The 15,402-nt window shown below is 41.7% G+C and overlaps 1 protein-coding gene across 1 annotated transcript in view; it reads right to left on the bottom strand.

The window, feature by feature from the left end:
- ikzf4 (IKAROS family zinc finger 4) overlaps nt 1–15,402 on the bottom strand; it is a 146,048-nt gene that overhangs the window by 104,350 nt on the left and 26,296 nt on the right. The gene's annotated exons all lie outside the window — the stretch shown is intronic.

The following is a 15,402-nucleotide window of genomic DNA, read 5'->3' as shown; positions in this document are numbered from 1 at the left end:
CTAGAAGCCTGGTTCTCCACTAAGAAAGCCATCAATAAACACACAGAGCTCGACCCCATATACATTCCATTGCTAAGGAAAACCGGAAGTGAGGTAACCCAGCTCAATGGACACCAGAGTTTAAATAACAGGCGAGAAAACACAACAGCGCTTCATTGGAGGCTGCACTGATGATGTTACCGAGCGGGGTAATGAAATGTCTGCGGAACAACAAACCAGCTTGGCAAGCCAACCAACCACAACATCCACAACCCGAGCTACAAATATACTCTAAAACCTTCTGCTTGATCATATTATGCATTTCTAAATGCTCTGCTATTACACCCTTTATAATAGACTATTATTTTCTCAATAACGGCTGTAAAGCTAAGTGTCCTATAAGTTAGCTATTTTTGTCTCCTTTTTTAAATAAACGTGTTATATTGGCAGATTTCCAATCCTCTGGGACTTTTCCAAAATCTAAGGGTTCTTGGAAGGTTGTTACTACTGCATCCACTATCTCGTAGCTGCTGCTTTTAATATTCTAGGATGTACTCCATCAGGTCCAGGGGACTTATCAGTCTTTAGCCCCCATTAGTTCACCTAGCACTTCGTCACTATTGATAATTTTGTCTTTTTGCCTCTTCTCCTTTTGTCTCTTTAATATTTGGCAATTTTGGAATGTTATTAGTGTGTTTTACTGTGAAGACTGCAAAATATTTATTCAATACTATTGCTTTTCCTGGTTCCCCATTATTTCCCTAGCCTCATTCTCTAAGGGGCCTGATTTAATTTTGGCCTCTCTCTTTTTATATATTTAAAGAAGCTCTTGCTGTCCATCTTTATATCACTTGCAAGTTAACCCTCCAAAGTTTATCTTCTCCCTCTTTATTTTAGTCATCTTTTTGTTTGTTTTTAAAGTTTTCCCAATCATCGGTCTTACCACTCATCTTTGCCACAGTGTATGTTTCTTTTTTCTTTCAATTTGATGCTGTCCTCACTTTCCCAGGTTAAGCATGGTTGGCTTATCCCCTTTCTAAAATCCTCCTTTCTCACTGGGATATATCTTTGTTGTGAGCCATGAACTATTTGTTAAATATCTACCATTGTTCCTCAACTGTCTTTGTGGCTAAACTCCTTTCCCAGTCCACTGCAGCCAGCTCTGTCCTCATTCCTTTGTAATTGCCCTTGTTTAAGTTTAGCACAGTAACTTCTGACCAAGTTCCTCTCTCTCAAACTGAATGCTAAATTCTGCCATGTCGTGGTCACTGCTTCCCAGGGGATCTTTTACTTTGACATCATTTAATAAAGCTACTTTATTACACATCACCAGATACAAAATAGCCTGATCCCTGGTTGGATCCACAACATAGTGTTCTAGGAAACTGCCCTGAATACTTGTATGAATTCTTCCTGTTGTCTACGCCTGTCAATCTGACTACCCCAATCAACATAAAGATTAAAATAACACATGATTAATACTGTGCCTTTTTTTACATGCTGCTGTTATCTCCTGATCTATTCTGTAACCTACCCTGAGCTGTTAGGGAGTCTATAGACTACTCCTACCAGTGTCGTCTTCCCCTTTTTGTTGCTTACCTCCACCTATATGAATTCAACGTCTTCCGATCCAAGATCATTCTTCCTATCATACTTATTCCATCCTGTACAAACAATGTTACTACACTGCCCTTTCCTTCCTGCCTGTACTTTCAAAAAGCTGTGAATATTTAGTTCTCAGCTTTGATCTCCTTGTAACCATGTGCTCATAATAGCGATAAGGGCATACCCATGAACTTGTATTTGTGCCATTAATTCATTTATATTACTTTGAAGAGTACATGCATTCAAGAAGCATTAGTTTTGCCTTTTTATCATTTTTTTACCCTTTTGACCCTATTCACTGCTGTTTTTCTGTGTTGGTATACTCTATCCCTTACTAAACCACTGTGGCTATCATTATCCCTACAGCTGCCCTGTAATACTGCCATATCCTCTTGCTTTGTTACTGTGTGACTGATGTAGTATAATCCTTGTCCAGGCCCCTTATTCTCCTTGTTTAATGTGGAAGGTTAGAAGCATGCATTTTACTTTGTGCTTTGCTGCCACTCTCAAATTAAACCTTTGCTGCCACCCTCAAATTAAATCTTTGCTGGTAATGGGGGGGGAGTGGGGCAACTATAAGACTTCTTTTGCTATGGACAGAGATTATTTTCTTCTAATGCCTTGTGGCTTTCTGTGGTAAAGAGGCAGCAGTAGCCCATGATTTTCTAATGTTCTCTAGAGATATGCTATAGTTTGTGATGTCAAGAGAAATAATGTGCCAGTATAGAGCATTGTCCATCTAGTGCATATGATAAGATCACAGTAACATGTTTTCTTCATTTCATTTTAATTTTTTGTTTGATGTATGGGTTCTCTAGCCAAGGAAATGGGCAGACACTTGCCAGAAATGTGCCAATGCTCTCTGCTGCCAGCAGGTGTGTGTGTATTTCAGTGTTGGTCATCGATGGCTCACTGCCTCCTCCTCCCTGTTCCCACCCCAGCACACCCGCCCAAATAAATAAACACCAAGATTCCATTTATTGAGTCACCATAGCAGCACAGCTGACACCAAGAGCTTACAGCAAAAGTGAATTTTGAATGTACATCTGTGTAGTATTTCTGTCTTTTGTCTCTTTCTCATGTACCTGTATAATGCATTGTAATTCTCCCCTGCACTTCATTTTACGAAATAACTCCTAAATAAGAGTACTGAACATTACTTCTCTTACTTTGTAAAATTTTTTTTTTATTCATGGGATATAGACATTACCAGCTAGGCCAGGATTTATTGCCCATCCCGAAGTGAGGAAGTAATGAAGGGGATTGATAAGGGCAAAGCAGTGGATGTGATCTATATGGACTTCAGTAAGGTGTTCAACCAGGTTCCTCATGGTAGACTGGTTAGCAAGGTTAGATCACACAGAATACAGGGAGAACTAGCTATTTGGATACAGAACTGGCTTGAAGGTAGAAGACAGAGGCTGGTGGTGAAGGGTTGCTTTTCAGATTGCAGGCTTGTGACCAGCGGTGTGCCACAAGGATCGGCGCTGGATCCACTGCTTTTTGTCATTTATATAAATGATTTGGATGTGAACATAGGAGGTATAGTTAGTAAGTTTGTAGATGACACTAAAGTTGGAGGTGTAATGGACAGCGAAGAAGGTTACCTCCGAGTACAATGGGCTGAGGAGTAGCAGATGGAGTTTAATTTAGATAAATGTGAGGTGCTGCATTTTGGAAAGGCAAATCAGGGCAGGACTTATACACTTAATGGTAGGGCCTTGGGGAATGTTGCTGAACAAAGAGACCTTGGAGTGCGGGCTTGTAGTTCCTTGAAAGTGGATTTGCAGGTGGATAGGATATTGAAGAAGGCATTTGGTATGCTTGCATTTATTGGTCAGTCCGTTGACTATAGGAGTTGAAAGGTCATGTTGTGGCTGTACAGGAGGTTGGTTTGGCCACTTTTGGAGTGTTACGTGCAATTCTGGTCTCCCTCCTATAGACAGATGTTGTGAAACTTAAAAGGGTTCAGAAAAGATTTACAAGAATGTTGCCGGGATTGGAGGATTTGAGCTATAGGGAGAGGCTGAATAGGCTGGGGCTATTTTCCCTAGAGCGTCAGAGGTTTCTAAAATCATGAGGGGCATGGATAGGGTAAATGAGATGTTTTCCAAAACTAGACGGCATAGGTTTAAGGTGAGAGGGGAAAGATATTAAAGGGACCTAAGGGGCAACCTTTTGACGTAGAAGATGGTGCGTGTGTGGAATGAGCTGCCAAAGTAAGTGTTGGAGGCAGGTTTGATTAGAACATTTAAAAGGCATCTGGCTAGATATACGAATAGGAAGGGTTCAGAGGGATATGGGCTAAATACCAGCAAATGGCACTAGATTTATATTGGATATCTGGTCGGCATGGATGAGTTGGACCGCAGGGTCTGTTTCCATGCTGTATATCTCTATGACTGTATGACCCGTGAGAAGGTGTTGGCAAGCTGCCTTTTGTATGGCTGCAGTCCGTGTGGCATAGGTCTATCTACAGTTCTGTCAGGGAGGGAGTTCAAGGATTTTGACCCTTTGACTGTGAAGAAACAGCAATTTTAGCCTATTGTTGAACACACCCTTCAGTATACTACTCCTCCACTGTCTGGTGATTATACTTGTGGCAACTAGTACAGACTATATTGTGTAAATATAGTCCATTTAGGTCAAAGGATTAAAAATTTTAAAAATGCTCCAGTGAAAAAAGTCCCAGCCTATCCAGCCTTTCTTTATAACTCAAACTTCCAAATCTCACAACATCCTAGTAAATTTCTTATGAACCATCTCCAGCTTGGTAATATCCTTCCTATAACTGGGCGACCGGAACTGGACACAGTATTCCAGAAGAGGTCTCACCAGTGTCCTGTACAACTCCATCATGACTTCCCAACTCCTATACTCGAAGGACTGAGCACTGAAGGCAAGCGTGCTAAATGCCTTTTTAACCACCACATCTATGTGAGAAGAAAACTTCAAAGAATTATGTACCTGCACCCCTAGGTCCCTCTGTTCTACAACACTACCCTAGGCTGCACCATTAAGTGTATAAGTCCTGTCCTGTTTATTTTACCAAAATGCAATACCTCATATTTCCTCAAATTGAACTCCATCTGCCATTTTTCAGCCCATTGATCCATTTGATCAAGATCCCATTGTAATCTTAGAAAACCTTCTTCACTATCTACTATGCCACAATATACTTTGATTGACCAACTGCAGCCTTCTGGAAAATTCAGTGGAGAATTCCAATAGCTTCACATTCCTTTGCAATACCTCAAAATTTTCATCATAGCCCATTGTACTTGAAATTAAAGATTAGAAACAGGAATAGGCTATTAAGTCTGTCTTGCCTGCTCCCCATTCTATTATGTGGGGCTTTTCTGTACCTTAACTCTGGTTCCCGCCATAGCTCCACATGATCACAACCTTAGTTCAGTGGAAATCCTTATTTCTGTCCAGCTGCTCAAAATCCTGTTCCAATTCGAAGGGATTATGGATCTGGATAAAGTTGAGTGCTGAAATGGTATGAAGTGAAATATTAGATCAAACAAGTTCAAAGCCTTATAGGGTGAAGAAAGACAATCCAAAACACTTTAAAAGCATACATGCAAGCTGAATGTCATGCTTGAGTGGCTGATATATTTTTTTTCAAGGGTAGCAAATCACCTCCGGTCAGAAAGCAACCAGAAGAGGGCAACCGGCGAAATTACTCAAAGTATTCTTTTGAAAAGGTTTTGACTGCCATCTAGCTTTTGTGGTAGCCCAAAAACACAGTACTAAAAATACAGGGTTGAATTTTCACTATTCCAGATGTGGGCGCCACTATGCTGCCTTGCTTTTCACTGCTTCACTCGGATTCTAATTAATATTTAAAGCAGCAACATGTACAGTCACATGGTGGGGGCAATCCACAGTCAGTCCACAATGGAGTGGGTGTTGATAGAGTATAAAGAACATCAGTCATACATGTGTCACGGCCCCAATTTTCCTGGTCAGTAGGTCAGTAGCAGTTTCTTGCTGTACCCCTTTGTTAACCTCGGGCCTCCTCAAGCCTCTTGTCCTTTCATTCACCCTCCTATCTTCTCCTCTCTCCCCTACCAATTACATCTAAGCCTTTCAATTTTAAAGATGCCAGAGCCTAGACAGATCATCCCAACACTTCAGTGATGCCTCCCTCCAGGTTTCTCTCCAGACCTTCTGGGAAAGATGGGAGGTTCCTGGAGGTGGCCTCAGAAGACCCTCCAGCCTGACCAGATCAGCCTCGAGAGAGATGGCAATAGATGTGATCAGCTATGGGGCTCATAGCAATATCTGAGTACTGTGCAGGAAATGGATGAATGACCTGTTCCAATCTGCAAGAATTGCATCTCAACAAAGAATCTGTGGGGTCACCAATAATTTATATCAGTGAATGGGCAGCTATGCCAGAAGGTTGAATGTATGATTAATCTGAGTGTTACCTGACAGTTGAAACCAAAACATATAGATGTCTGGCTGTTCTTTGTACTGAATGTCACATGTAACTGATAGGCTAGTATGTGTGATGGGGATTCATGCAGACAATGGGCCAAGGTTCACTTGACATGACCCTAACTCTGCACATGGCCATGCAAGACAAACAGATAAACGGCGACTCCATCTAGGTGCATGGATGAGAAGTGCATGCCAGTAGCTGTGCTGGCTCCTCATGCTCTATAACATTCATTGACTTAATTTGCTCCAGCAGTGGTGAGGTCACGGGGTTGCCCCTGTGCTAGTGCAGGACAACCGTAGTAAACTAGAGCCCTGAAGGTGTCATGCCAGCCACAGTCATCCAAAGCAACAGGGCATAACATTGAGCAGATGGCCTCCACCTCAGCTGCTGCTTTCAGGGTTGTAGCTAGATGGAGCAATAGGAAAAGAAAACTTCAGATACCATGAGTATAAAGGTGGAATGGCAACCCCTTCCCTGCTGGGGCTGTTTGAACATTAACTGGATGGAGAGTGCTTTGGTATCTAGAATTGATTGAGGGTCACGAAGCCTGCAAGGAAGTGCTATCTAGCTGATCCCTCCTCTTTGTGGAAATAAACCCTCTTGTTGTGTTCACGGTTAAACCTATTTGTTCTTCTGAAAGAGTGATTGAAAGACCTACTGAAGACTGTACTTCCTGAGCAAGCTGCAAGTGCCAAGACTCTGCAGACAACCATGCATGATTAGTGACTTGACCACACATGCAAGAATAAGAGGAGTGGACCAGGCTATCACAAAGGGAGTTCAAAATCAAAGAATTGTTACCATGCAGAAGAAGGCTATTAAGCCCATCATCTCTGCATCAGCTCCCCCAATGAATGTCATAACAATGCCATTTTCTTGGCCATACATAAAGCAAATTACATCCTGCTGTTTCTTAGCTCTAGTCAAATCAACGCTGTCCTTGAGCCCTCTAAGACATCTTCTTTCTCCAATATGGGAACACTTCATTAATACCACCCTTCCTCTTTTCCTTCCTTTCCTATATTTCCTGAACACCCCATAACTAGGAATATTTAATACCCAATCCTGCCCTTCCTTCAATTAGGTCTTTGTTATCATCATAATATCATTATTCCAAATGGCAATCTGCATCTGTAACTCACCAATTTTATTTACTATATTCTGCATTCATATACATCATGTTTCCCTGAATTAGAATGTTTTAATTTTTCATTCCAACTCCACTTAATAACTCCAATTTTAGTGCTGTCTGACTCTCCAAATATTTTGTGCACTATGGTAATACTTTGTAATATTCTGTCTTGGTTCCACACCCCTGCAAAGTTAGTTTAGAATCTCCCCAAGAGAAACTACCAAAACTCCCTGCAAAGAACTCAGTCCTGGCCCTGTTCAGGTTTAACCCATGCAGCTTCTCTAGGTTTCATCTCCCAGATCCTGTCCCAGACTTCCCTTCCGTGCCATCTTTCCAGCCACAAATTCATTTGCCTTACTGTCTTATTTCTGTACTCATTTGTGTGTAGTACTGAGTAATCTGGATATACAACTTTTGAAGTCCTGCATGTTGATTTCCTGGTGCTTGCCAAATTACAACTGCAGGACCATATCGAACTTCTAACTGTATCATTAGTACCAACATGTACCACAATCTCTGGTTAATGATCCTCTCCACAAGAATGTCCTGTAGCCACTCTGCAACATACTTGACCCTGACACCAGGGAGACAACATACCATACTGGAGTCATGTCTACAGACTGTTTGTTCCTCTAACTAATGAATCACAAATCAGTAAACTCTTCTATTCTTCTTCCTTCCATCCAGTACAGTTGGTCCACCTATGGGGCCATGGATCTAGCACTTGCTGCACTCCTTTGAGGAACCATCAACTTCATCAGTATCCAGAAATGAAAACCAATTTTTGAGCAGGACTACAGGAGACACCTGCACTACCTGTGTTAATTCTTTCAGATTATCTAGCAGTCATCCATTCCCTATCTGCCTGCATGCCCTTAACCTGTGGTGGGACCACCTCTCAGAAAATGTTATTCATGTAACTGTCAGCATTTGCACCACAGTGACTTCAGCTGCTGATGGAGTTCTGGAACCTGGAGCTTGAAGTTTCTGCAGTTGCTAACAGTCCTTGTAAATGTGTTCATCCAGGTCATGTGAAGTGTCTGTGATTTCTCACATGCTATTTACTACAAAGTGAAGATTAAAGATTAATGAATTTAGAGATTAATGAACATCACTCTTGTGATGCCATTGATTTTTTTTTCCAAACTGAGCCCTCTCCTGCAGCTTTTCAATTACTGGTCTCCTGAAGGCTGACAAACTTAGCAAGAGAAAAACAAAAAAAAAACAGTTTCTAGTTAATTATTTTTCTGCTCATGTTGGCCTAATTACTTCTGCTGTTTTCATCTAATTGATCCTATATTGTAGGTCTTGTATATAGTGCACACTTCTAACAATTGCCACATTTACTTAATGGGATTGTTAAACTTGTTGACCGCATGTATATGATTATAGATACACTGTGAGTTTCAACAGTTGAGGTCTGCTAGTAGTTTACTATTTCTGTTGAACCAGCGTCCCCAAGTTATGCATATTTCTAGCCCATCAATTACTTTCTGTTCCCTGTTTCTTCTGTGGATTCTATACCCTGGCACACTAATTTTTCACTCAGTATTTTGCCTTAATTAAGCCTTAATTAATGTATAAGATGAGAGGAGTGCACTGTCTTTTCCACTACCACGACTCCATGGGTCAAAATATAAATGTAATTGTTTTACTCCGTTTTCAGTATGATGAATCAAATGCTTTCTACTATATTAGACTTAATAAGATCCATCAAGCAGGTTTCCTGTAAATTAATAATTTTGTGTTCATTAATCAAAATTTATTCAATGATGATGCAAAACTGCAATGCACATTTAGTTTGTAATGTGAAAATATAATGTTTACGCCTCTAAATAATCCAATAAACACACCGTGATATTAGGGTAATATATTAACGGGATAGAGGATTAGCTTACTAATAGAAGACAAGATAAATGGGATAATTAGGGCATTTTCAGGCTGGCAACCTGTAAGTAGGGGTGTGCCACAGGGATTAGTGCTGGAACCACAATTATTTACATTGTTTCATGACTTGGATGGGGAAAGTGAAGACACTATTGCCAAGTTTGTGGATGACACAAAAATAGGTGGGAGCCAAGTGATGAAGATGACCTAATGACTGCAGAGGGATATAGATAAGTTAATTGATTGGACAAAATCTTGGCATATCGAATATAATGTGGGAAAATGTGAGATTACGCACTTTGGCAGGAAGAATAGAGGGGCTGAATATTATTTAGATTTTTTAAAAAAACTGCAGAAAGCTACAGCACAGAGGGATTGTGGAGTCCTCGTGCATAATTCCCAAAAAGTTTGCATTCAAATTCAGCAGGTAATAGGAAAGATAAATGGATATTTGCCTTTACTTCAAAGGGAATGGAATGTAAATGTAGGGAAGTCTTGCAAAAACGTTACAATAGGGAAGTCTTGCAAAAACTAACAGTTTTAGGCTCTAGTCTAAAGAAAGATATATTGGCATTGGTGGCAGTCCAAATCTTGTGTATGAAGGAACTGTCTTATGAGGAGACATTGAATAGGTTAGGTTTGTACTCATTGGAACATAGAGGAATGTGACCTTATTGGAACAGAAAATATTGTTAAGGGACTTGATAGGGTTGATACGGAAGGTTTTTTTGCCCTTGTGGGAGAGTCTAGGACAAGACGGCATAATCACAGAATAAGGGATCACACGTTTAAGACAGATAAGGTGGGTTTTTTGGAGGGTGGTGAATCTATTGGAATTCTTTAACATAAACAGCTGAAGAGACTGGGTGTTAACTATATTCACGGCTGAAGTAGACATTTTAAATCAGTAAGGAAACAGGGATTCGGGGAAAATGCAGGAAAATGGAGTTGAGGATTATCAAATCAATAATCTCTTTGAATGACAGAGCAGACTCAATGGACTGAATGGCCTACTTCTGCTATGCCTTATAATCACATACAGCAGGTAAAAGGAAAATAACATTTCTTTATAACAATTCACTTTGGGGGGAATCAAAACCTTTGGCCAATAAGTCATAGATCTTGAAAGCAAAAAAAGAAAGTTAAGGTGTGGAAAGTACAGATGACTGTCATTGTAATATCCTACCACACAGAGATATATGTCACCAAACACAACCAGATGTCTCTGAGATCTGTGCCAAAGCAGTTTACGTAGGAAACACAGTATCAGGGATTATTCAAATGCTCTTCAGAAGAACAATCAAGATTCTAATTGGACGAGGGCTGCAGGTACTACACTGGATCCACAACAAGAATATATTTTCAGAGAAAGGAGAGCTGGACTGGGGAGCTCTTTTCCTTCCCACAGGCTAGTCACCAACTGAAAAGTCCAAACAATCTCCAAAGTAGAAGCTGCAACCTATCAGTTGTAAACCCAGGCTGGGGCTCTGCAGTAAACAAGCAGTTATTGCAAGACATGACTTTCAAGAAATTACATGTTTAAAAAATGTTCTATTATCCTGTTATGTTTCCAGTCCTCAAAATTTATTTCAAACATTTAAAACAAAGAGGTATATGGATCTTCCTTTGGTTTTATTCTTTAAACTCTCTTTATTGTTTTTAGTTAGTCACAAACACATTCTCTTAGGTTATAGATTCCAGACACTTTAGTATCATAGCACCCCCTTTCCATCACATTAATATATTAAAAAATCTAAGAACATTAACTCCCAAAATTTAGCTTTCTGAAAATATTATCCTTTTCTGGAAAACAGGAACATTCCAGAAAATTGAAATGGACTGTTACCTTAATTACTAATTTTATGTATCTGCGGTAACGGCTATTAGAAATTTAAAAATAATGCTATTCACATTCCATGTCTATAATTAAACGTGTGCTTGCAATGTCAACCCTTGTGCTCCAGAATCGAGAAACTGGTCACAATATGTAAGTGGTTTTCTGTTTTTCAGACTTATTCGAACATTGCGGTTGGATTTGCGCAAATTTATTTTCTAATCTTGATCAGACTCTTCCTCTTTAAACGGCTTTATTAATGATTTTACTGGAAATACTGTGAATTACAAAGGTCAGGCATGGAGTATATGCTGCTGACATTTACTATATTAGAGTCCTGTCTTCCTGTTTGCATTTTGACTGCACAGTGTTCAGAATCTCCTCTGTACAATGAAGTCAGACATTTAATTTGCCTAAATATGAAGGATGCACACAGCCATTGGGGAAATCCATCTCAGCTCTCTTAGATTGATGAAGTGGCTGAAATATAACTTCGTCTTTTTATGTAGGCTTTTGTGCAAAATAGCAGAAAGTTCGATGATGCATCATTTTAGAATGATAGATCGATCTTAATTTAAATGAGTGACTGTGAAAACTCTTAACCAGAGCCCCAGAAAAGAATTTCAACCATTCTTATGTGATCTGGGTGGTGTAGGTTTTTAGAAATCTAATACTCAAATCCCAATATTAATTTGTTCATTTGAGATTTTAACCAATAAGGCAACAGGAGACAGTCTGGTGCAGTAACTCCGGAAACTTTTAGTAAATTATAAAAATTTGTAATCCACTTATCAAAAAGCAGAGCAATGATTTTTCAGGTGTACTATAGCTCTTGCTTTCTGGTTTGGCTTAGGGCACAGGTTGATACCCAATCTCTCTCTCTCCCCAATGCCTCACGGGCCTTCCTCTCCTATTTGGAAGCAGGATAACTTCAAACTTTCTCTTTTTTTTGTAAGACAGAAAAGAACAACTTGGTGAATAGAGATAACAAGGTGCAGAGCTGGATGAACACAGCAGGCCAAGCAGCATCAGAGGAGCAGGAAAACTGACGTTTCGGGTCTAGACCCTTCTTCAGAAATGGAGGAGGGGAAGGGGATTCTGAAATAAATAGGGAGAAAGGGGGAGGCGGATAGAAGATGGATAAAGGAGAAGATAGGTGGAGAGGAGACAGACAGGTCTAGGAGGTGAGGTTGGAGCCGGTAAAGGTGAGTTAGGGAGGGGATAGGTCAGTCCGGGTAGGACGGACAGGTCAAGGAGGTAGGATGAGTCTAGTAAGTAGGAGACGGGAGTGGGGCTTGAGGTGGGAGGACAGGTTAGGGAGGCGGGTACAAACTGGGCTGGATTTGGGATGTGGTCGGGGGAGGGGAGATTTTAACTTGGTAAATAGTGAGACAGAGAAAGAGACCTTTGTGAGTAGAGTTTATTGTAGTTATATATTCTTTTCTTCCAGGAAAACAACTTCAGACTTTCTCATCTGTACGCCTTGATTACCGAAAGTTGCTGCTTATTAACTCTTACCAAGCCACAACCCACAGCATTATGAATTACATCAATACATTCTGTTTGGCCGAAATGAAGTGAGACTTATTGTTAGTAGTTCTGAGGAAGGGTCACCAGACCCGAAATGTTAACCCTGATTTTTTTCTTCACAGATGCTGCCAGACCTGCTGAGCTTTTCCAGCAACTTCTGTTTTTGTTCCTTATTGTTAATAGGTTTAAGGGATGTGTGATCAATCTCTAATTGGCTCTTGAGGGTGATGGACATTGACTGCTGTCACCTCCCACTATCTGTTGATTCCTTCACGTTCATTAATGCGTCAATTATCCATAGATCAATCGTCTTCATTAAGTTTGTTATGTGACTTTACTAAGATAATTATTTGTTGCTCCTTTGTTAAAAGGAAATGGGAGGGATATATAATCTAGATTCAATGATCAATGTCTTGAGTTTATGTCTCAATCCTCAAGTAATTAATAAAGTTGCCATTAAATCAGACACTTACATATTATTAACAGTTTGCTTTTCCCTGGTTTGATTCTGTTATGTGAAATACTTGGAAACATTTTGTGTTCCTTATATTACCTTAATAAAGTCACCATAGTCCTACCAGATCATAGGGCTTCTCTCTCACTAGAGAGAGATGACTGGTGATGATTTAACCTGAGGGTCACCACACCTCAGAAAAGGGGAGCGGTTGAGAAGCAGAGTCCTTTATGGTAACCTCAGCTGGTTGGGAATTGAACCCAGGCTGTTGCATCACTCTGCTTCGCAAACCAGCTGTCCAGCTAACTGACCCCCTTCATACATTATATCAGAAAGTATGCTAATTTTCTACAAATTTTTATAAAGGATATGTTAACATCTAAGGATTATACAATTACAAACTTGACTACATTGTACGTTGGTAATTCCATTGCAAAGGTTACATTTAGTCAATTGCAATACTTTTGAAATACACCAATACAAGGGCATAGCTGAAGAAGGGTCTACGCCCGAAACGTCAACCTTCCTGCTCCTCTGATGCTGCTTGGCCTGCTGTGTTCATCCAGCTCTATACCTTGTTATCTCATAGCTGTAGACATGATTTTTTGCTAAGGGCTAACAAGCTTGGGAGTGTCTTATTCAACCTTGGAAGTCTGGATCTGAAACTAAACAGATGCCACTCAGCCGTATAGCTGTAAATCTAAAACATTAAATGATTGTCTTCACCTTGTTTGCAATCCCATGGTGCATTCCTATGTTAAATAAAGCTAAGTCATATGATGTTAGAATGTCACAATCTACATTAGCTATACTTAAACAGAATACTATAATATTAGATTAATCAATGAATATTCTTTCATTATGTGATTATAACTAAACTAAGTCATTTATAAAGTTGGTGCAGGGCTGGATGAACACAGCAGGCCAAGCAGCATCATAGGAGCAGAGAGGCTGACGTTTCGGGCCTCGACCCTTCATCAGAAAAGGGGGAGGGGAAGGGGGTTTTGAAATAAATAGGGAGAGAGTGGGAGGCGGATAGAAGAGGGATAGAGGAGAGGATAGGTGGAGAGGAAACAAACAGGTCGAAGAGGCGGGGATGGAGCCAGGAAAGGTGAGTGTAGGTAGGGAGTTAGGAAGGGGATAGGTCAGTCCAGGGAGGACGGACAGGTCAAGGGGGCGGGATGAGGTTGGTCGGTAGGAGATGGAGGTGCGGCTTGAGGTGGGAGGAGGGGATAGGTGGGAGGAAGAACAGGTTAGGGAGGCAGGGACGAGTTGGACTGGTTTTGGGATGCGGTGGGGGGAGGGGAGATTTTGAAACTTGTGAAATCCACATTGATACCATTGGGCTGCAGGGTTCCCAAGCGGAATATGAGTTGCTGTTCCTGCAACCTTCGGATGGCATCGTTGTGGCACTGCAGGAGGCCCAGGATGGACATGTCGTCTGAGGAATGGGAGGGGGAGTTGAAATGGTTCGCGACTGGGAGGTGCAGTTGTTTGTTGCGAACCGAGCGTAGGTGTTCTGCAAAGCGGTCCCCGAGTCTCCGCTTGGTTTCCCCGATGTAGAGGAAGCCACACCGGGTACAGCGGATGCAGTATACCACATTGGCAGATGTGCAGGTGAACATCTGCTTGATGTGGAAAGTCTTCTTGGGGCCTGGGATGGGGGTGAGGGAGGAGGTATGGGGGCAGGTGTAGCACTTCCTGCGGTTGCAGGGAAAAGTGCCGGGTGTGGTGGAGCTGGAGGGGAGTGTGGAGCGGACAAGGGAGTCACGGAGAGAGTTGTCCCTCCGGAAAGCAGATAAAGGTGGGGAGGGAAAGATGTCTTTGGTGGTGGGGTCGGATTGCAGATGGCGGAAGTGTCGGAGGATGATGCGTTGGATCCGGAGGTTGGTGGGGTGGTACGTGAGGACGAGGGGGATTCTTTTTTGGTTTTTATTGCGTGGGCGGGGTGTGAGGGATGAGGTGCGGGAGATGTGGGAGACACGGTTGAGGGCGTTCTCGACCACCGAGGAGGGGAAGTTACGGTCCTTGAAAAACGAGGACAACTGAGATGTACGGGAGTGGAATGCCTCATCCTGGGAGCAGATGCGGCGGAGGCGAAGGAATTGGGAATAGGGGATAGCATTTTTGCAGGAAGGTGGGTGGGAGGAGGAGTATTCTAGGTAGCTGTGGGAGTCGGTGGGCTTGAAATGAATATCGGTTTCTAGGTGGTTGCCCGATATGGAGACAGAGAGGTCCAGGAAGGGGAGAGAGGTGTTAGAGATGGTCCAGGTAAACTTAAGGTTGGGGTGGAAGGTGTTAGTGAAGTGTATGAACTGTTCGAGCTCCTCGTGGGAGCACGAGGCGGCGCCGATACAGTCATCAATGTAACGGAGGAAGAGGTGGGGTTTAGGGCCGGTGTAGGTACGGAAGAGGGATTGTTCCACGTAACCTACAAAGAGGCAGGCGTAGCTTGGGCCCATGCGGGTACCCATGGCTACCCCCTTTGTCTGTAGGAAGTGGGAGGAATTGAAAGAGAAGTTGTTGAG

The sequence above is a fragment of the Rhincodon typus genome, chromosome 41, assembly GCF_021869965.1.
Source record: "Rhincodon typus isolate 14 chromosome 41, sRhiTyp1.1, whole genome shotgun sequence".
In the NCBI taxonomy this organism is placed as follows: Eukaryota; Metazoa; Chordata; class Chondrichthyes; order Orectolobiformes; family Rhincodontidae; genus Rhincodon; species Rhincodon typus.
The sequence above is the reverse complement of the archived record's forward strand: the minus strand, read 5'-3'. Positions and strand labels throughout refer to the sequence as shown.